Genomic DNA, 7,201 nt, shown 5'->3' with positions numbered 1-7,201 from the left:
GTGAAGTGTAGTGAGACTGAGGATAATAAGGGAGGGCACTGTGGCATGTATTATGATCAACATATAATATACCTGTAAGAAAATGTCACACATAACATTCCGCCTACCATACAGTTTTCTTCCTTGTGCCCATGCTCCCCCTTATATTTTAACAATGTCATTCGTAGAGAGGAAAGAGTGGATATTGGAGAATTCTCCATTGGCTTGACAATAATATCATCAGCACTGTAAAGAAAAGCCCAGACTCTTTCTTTCCAAAGTGGAAAAATCTGAGATGATTTTGCAGCAAATAAATAAATAAATAGGAGGTGCTTTGCATCCTCAAGACAGCTGGGCAACACAGCTGCTTCGTTGGGAAGAGAGAGTGCTCTGGTCCACATGGAAGGCCACCCAGGATGGATCTCATCTACGTGGGAATCTGAAGAAACTGAAACACCAGGAACAAATGTGGCACCAAGTTCTCCCACAGCTGCATGTTGCCTCTCCCAGAGAGATCAAGACAGACCGCTGTCCAGAGAGTGAGAGGCTCCGAGTCCAGGATGCTGGTGATTAAGGAGGAAATAATGCTCTGTTGATGAGCAAGACGAAGGATTTGCTGTCCAACCACCCAGTGAGCTTCCAGCTTGCTGCTTTCTGAGTTGAACCAAGATGTCCTTCCTTTGAGAGACAGGGGCAGGAAAAATGCAATCACGGCGACTCTCAGCCTTTGACAGTCCGGAGCCTGGACTATGGACTTCCAGAGTCAGGAAGTCTTCAAAAGGCCAGACAAGCTTCAGGGAAAATGAATGGAAAGCCTGTGACAAGCTATGAGCTGCAAAATTGCTAACAGACTTGGCATGCTTACTTCAGAGCCCGGGAGAATCTGAACATTACTTGGTGTTATAAGTCATGGGACAGCAGGCGCTTGTTTCTCTGGAACTGGCTTTGGCATTTAAAAACTCACCATCTGCCTCCTTTTGGCTATTTCTGCCCCCCAGGGAGGGGCTTTGTTGTCGTGTCCATGCTCTGCGCCTCTTTTCTAGTGGAGTGGAATTAAGCAGCAGAATGGGCGGCTGTCTTGAAGTAGTTAAGTGGGGAGAGAGGCAGAAGTCTGGGCACAAAGGGCATGTGCATCACAAGACTTTGATACAGACAGTCAGGCCTGCATTCAGGCTTGAATTCTGCCATCTATGATCTGGGTGCTCTTGAACATGTTGCCTTTTCCTTGTGAGCCCTGATTAGCTCACAAAGCAGCTTCTCATCTGTAAATGGGGGTTATGGGTGGGAGTAATGTCTGTAAGCTGCGGAAGGAAATGCAGGTAGCAGAAAGGTTTAAAACTTAGAAAAATCTGGGCTGGAGAGATGGCTTAACAGGTTAGGCACTTCCCTGTAAAGCCTAAGGACCCAGGTTTGATTTTTCAGGTCCCACATAAGTCAGATGCACAAAAAGCCCTGGCGTGCTCATTCTCTTTCTCTCCTTTTCTCTCTGTCTCAAATTAAGAAAACAAACAAACAAAAAAATTAGAAAAAAATCCCCCTTGTTGGAACGGTCTCCTCCTTCCTGCAAAGGACCTGCTGGCTGCCTGCCTCCTCTTTGTGGCTGGAAGAACATGTCCCATTATGTTCCATTTAAAAGGGAGATAGATAGATGTGCTTTGAATATCTTTTCTATCCAGACATGAACACAGCACCTAGCTCTTGTTCTGGTGTGCCTCTTGAAAACTTCAAGGGGGGATACCCATAGAAGATGGAAAAAATACATGGGGGTTGTTGGAGAGATAGCTTAGTGGTTAAGGCACTTGCCTGTGAAGCCTCAGGACCCAGGTTCAATTCCCCAATACCCATGTAAGCCAGATGCACAAGGTGGTGCATGCATGTGGAGTTGGCAGTGGCTAGAAGCCCCAGTGTGCCCATTCTTTCTCTTTATTGACCCCTTTCTTGCTCTCTTAAATAGATAAAGAGAAAATATTAGAAAACATACAAAACCCAGTGGTCCATGACATTTTCGAACTCCTGAACTAACCCTGGAGCTCTCTTCCTGTATTAGTCTGAGAAATGCAGTGCAAAGAAGCAAGCTCTGGGTCTCAGTGGCTTATAAAAGCACAAGCTCATTGTTCACAATATATGGATGGTATGGACTAGATAGGGAATTTGCTCTGCATCTGTCCCTATGGAAGCTAGGTAAACAGAACAACTGTATTATAAACAAGTTTAGGGAGTTGTGTGTGACAGAGTCACAGCTTGTATCATCCTACAAAACTCTCTAGAATATGTATAATCATTTTCTGTATTATCTTCTGGTCTCAGTTTATTCCCAGTGGAATCTGTTGTTGCCTGGCTTCTCTAAAGTTCCTCTTTTGACTCTTTTGACCCAACAGTTTTTGCTGTGGTGACACTGGCAACAGACATCAGCAACCGTCACTAGCTTACATGCATAGATGTGGGTTTCTCACTCACAGTTCTCTGAGTCAGTGGAAGGTCTGCCTGGATTGCTAGTGTGGCAGTTACCTTCTCATTGCTGGGACAAAACATCAGATTATATACAGCATGTGGAAAGAAAGGGTCTATTAACAGTTTGCAGTTTCAGGAAGTTCCGAAGTTCCATCATGAGTGGGGAAAGCATGAGAAGAGGAGACAGCCTAGCATCCATCTGCACACATGAGCTGGGTGCGAGGCAAGAGAGAGAGAGAGAGAGAGAGAGAGAGAGAGAGAGAGAGAGAGAGAGAGAGAGAGAATGAGCTCTAGTTACCGTTGGCAAACAGAGTTGCCTTATAAAATCTCACATCCCAGGCTGGAGAGACGGCTGACCGGTTAAGGTGCTTGCCTGCAAAGCCAAAGGGCCTAGCTTCGACTCCGCAGGACCCACGTTAGCCAGATGCACAAGGGGGCGCTTGCATCTGGAGTTTGTTTGCAGTGGCTGGAGGCCCTGGTGCACCCATTCTTTCTCTCTCTCTCTCTCTCTTTCCCTCCCTCTACCTACCTATTTCTGTATCTCTCTCTCTCAAATAAATAAATACAAATAAAACATTAAAGACTTGCGCGTCCCCAGCGACATGCTTCCTCAGCAAGGCCCCACCTCCCACAGGCCCTCCCAGCTGGGAATTAAACATGAGGCTTAATTACAACCGCATAAGTTCCGTGGGACACGACTCACACCAGCACAGCTAGGGCTGCCCACGCTTGACTTCACGCATGGATTGGATTCAAACAAACTCCATGTTACATCTTTGTGATCACGTGTTACCTGCTACATGCTCCTCTCATGTCTAACACCAGAGATGGGTCTGACCCAATCCATGAAGGCACAAGGACACCTAGTCTGAGGCGGACAGACTCACTATTTCCACTTTCAAGCCCCTCAGCCAAAGTGAAGTGGGCAGTCATACGATGATACCTTCTCTCCTGGGTCGCACATAAGCACAGGGATATGGACATTTTGACAAATAGGGGAAGTAATAATTGCAAACAAGCCTCCAAACTACTGTACACAAGGCACTCAATTGGTCATACAAATCAAAATTACTCTGACAAAATAAAGTTTAAGGTTCTAAATTGGATATTTATTATTATATTTTATGAAGGTTCTGCTTTTTCCTTCTCTATCACTTCTCCTGTGCCTCTTATTCAAACCAAACTATGGATTTAATAATTCCTGCTCATTCATGTACTCTCATATCATTTATTGATGTTGCTGATTATATTTTTCCATTGAGAGCAGCCATAATCTTTCTTCATTCCATACCCCCATCTAAAGTCCAGGATGCCTACTCATGCTTGAGGTCTTTTCTGGATTCTGCATAATAACACCTGTTTGAATCTCTATTTGGGGCTGAGCCATCCAAACCTTGAACAGATCCCTCTCTGTCCCATCTAGAAACAACAGTTTTGAAGCATATGTAATGACTTGATGAGTTGAAATTGAATGTCTTTATTTTTCTAGAAGAGAAAGCTGACAGGCATGTAGCTAAATAATAGGAGAAAGTCGTGAGAAAGGGACATGGACATAACATTTGAGTCCAAACAGCAAGTACGAACACACCACAAACCTCTCACCTGCCAAACATACATCAAAGTAGCCCCAGCTACCAATGCTTCTATCTCTTTGAAAAAAAAAAAAAAAAAAGATCTGACTTTAGGCTAGGCATTTGATAGATCTGCATTGTTACTACCTTCAGCTGTGAACTTTGAAAAGGACTTTTTTTTCCTACAAAAACTGGAAAATTTAAGGCATTAGGTTACTGAGATAAAAGGTGCAAATTTATCTGCAGATCCTAGCTTTGAATATTTTTTGAGGTAGGGTCTCCCTCTAATCCAGGCTGACCTGAAATTCACTATGTATTCTCAGGGTGGCCTTCAACTCATGGTGATCCCCCTTCCTCTGCCTCCCGAGTGCTGGGATAAAAGGTGTGCGCCACCACGCTTGGCTCTTGAATGTTACATTAGTGGGTATAAGCAAGATTAAGCATCTCTAGGAGAATATAAAAACAGGTCAAAGGTGAGGTGAGAGGCTTTTTTCAGGGTGGCAGTAGAACACACGGGGCACGGAATTAAAGGGGCCATGGAAGGAAAAGGTTTAGGCTGGGACAGGGTGGGAGGAGATGAGGGAGAGAAGGCGGGAAAATGAACCCAAAATAAGGACATATGAATAAGCCATATGGAAAGTTCATACTTGGTAAACCAACTTAAATCTAAAGTTTTAAAAAAGAGTGGATATGGTGGATATTGTATTTAAAGTATTTAATTTTTAAAACACATGCGAGTCTGTTCCTGTGATCTTTGGAGATTTAATTGCAGTGTAGCATTTTGTTGAATGGGAGCCTCTTTATAAAAATAAAATAGATGAATAAAGCTAATTTAAGAGAAGAAGAAGAAGAGGAGGAGGAAGAGGTTGGGAAGAGGAGGAAAGAAGTGGATGAAGGTTAATAATAATAAGAAAGAAGAGGGGGGGAGGAGAGAGAGAATTTCTCACTGCAGTGTTTTATAAATTTCACTTATCTTCCAACACCCAGCATGGGGTAGGGAAAGAATAGTAAGAGTTAGTTCATCTCAGTTATCTCCATCCTTTCATGGGAGTCATCTCTACTGTAGAGGAAGTCCTTCTATAGGCTGCCATGAACATTTAGTGTCTATACGCATTGAGCACTGCAGTTGGCTTGGGGAATCCTGCCCATGTCCAGTGTTAGTAGGTCAGTGTTCAGATACTTAGAATGATAGTCTGGGCATAGACATTGTTGGGGGGGGCAAGTACACCCACAAGGAGGGCTTGTGATGATCCCAGGCAACTGGCTTTGATAGGGAAGAGAATGCTATATACTGCAGCACTGAATAAGCCTGACACAGTTAGTGGTTAGTGTTAGGATTCTCCAGAAAATCAGAGCAATAGCATGTGGTGTGTGTGTGTGTGTGTGTGTGTGTGTGTGTGTGTGTGTGTTTGTACATGTAAATACTCACATCTCAGTTTTCACAAGGATTTGTTCCAGGAGAACTTGTGATACAAAAACCTGAGGATATTCAACACATTTAAGGACAATGACATAGTATTTGCATATAACTAACACAAATCGGAGTAATCTCTAGATATTGTTCGTAGTACTCAGCACAATGAAAAGGCTATATAAATAGTTGTCCATTGTGTAATCTTGGGGATGCTGATTAGAATCAAAATGTCTACATATGTTCTGTACAAGTGTTTTTCAAAAACTATTTTATTATTTGTGAGGAGAGAGATAGGGGGTTGAGGGGAAGGTAGAGGGGAAAAGGAGACAGAATAAGAGTGGGTGTGCCGGAGCCTCTTGTTGCTACAGATTTCAGGTACGTGCACCACTGTGTGTGTTTGGCTTTATGTGGACACTAGGGAATTAAACCTGGGCCGACAGGCTTTGCAAGCAAGTTCCTTTAACAGCTGAGCCATCTCTCCAGCCCAAGACAAATATTTTTTGAATGTTTTAAATCCATGTTTAATTTAATCTTCATATGCAGGTCTTTTGGGGGTAGAGAACCTCCATTTACATATTTGTGTATTCTTTCTCTCCCAACATCTTGCACTATGTCAACATATTGCCTAAATCGAATCCAAAATTATACATTTATACATTTCTTATTTCTTATTCTGAAACAAACTTAAGTATGGCTCTAAACCTCATCTTGCCCTTCACCCAAGGAAAATTTGTCAATAATTTTTGGGATGTCTTCCTTAGTTTTTCTGTTTTTCTCTCTGTTCTCTCCACTATCCACATTTACAAGCATTTCCTAAAAATTCCAAGATCAGAATAGATTCTTATTGGTAAAGGGATACTTTTTTATTCCAAGAAACCTTTCAAATCCACACCTGTCTTAAGTTCTCTTGGTTACTATTGTGTCCCTTTAGGACATAATCAGTTTACCAATGCTGGGAGACCATCTGGAATCCATCTTTCCTAAAGCACTTGGGCCCACATCCTCTGATAAATAGCACCCTATCCACACCCAGAGACTGTGTTAGCAACCAGAGATGGGGACATAGGGCCAGGCTGGGTGAATTCCCTCCCATCTGCCGAGTCACACGGCTTCCACCTCTATTCCCGTGGGATGACACCGTCTAGCGTACTTTCAGCATAAATTCCAGGCTGTAGTTCAGTCTGAATCTTGTTGGAGGCATCCACTGGTAAGAGAGACCCAGCTGCTCTGTTGGAAGGGAGAAGAAGAAATGGTGCTAAGAAATGATTTGAGATGGATAGTATGTCTTGGGGCACACATCACATATTCTGGTGCACTTTGGTCTTCTCTCCTTTGTTTATCCCACTAGACTGCAGACTACGTCATGCAGGGATATTACATCTAGCTCTGTAACACAGTTGTTTATGGAGCAAGCTACCCTGACATACTGTTGAGTGGGTGTATAGAGGAAAATAATAAACATAACTCTAGAAAGTAATTTGGAAATACAGTCATCAAATGGTCAACAAATTACTTGGGTGAGCTTTGCAAGATTTTATATCAGGTCATTAAGCTTGAGAGATTGGATTTATTAGGACCACATGTAGTATCTGGGGTTTGTACTTTCAGACTATAACAGGGATTTATGGTTAAAGAATTATGTGTATAAATCAGTAGTTTCTTTGTTTTCTTTCAGCATAAAGTGGAGAAAGCAGATTTATCCCATGTGGCCATGTCAAGAAAAGGAATAATCAAGGGAGTACAGTGACACCCCACCCCCCTGCAGTTTGGTCTCTAGGATACTGAC

Source organism: Jaculus jaculus, chromosome 9 (assembly GCF_020740685.1).
Source record: "Jaculus jaculus isolate mJacJac1 chromosome 9, mJacJac1.mat.Y.cur, whole genome shotgun sequence".
Classification (NCBI taxonomy): domain Eukaryota; kingdom Metazoa; phylum Chordata; class Mammalia; order Rodentia; family Dipodidae; genus Jaculus; species Jaculus jaculus.
This window is presented reverse-complemented; position numbering follows the sequence as displayed.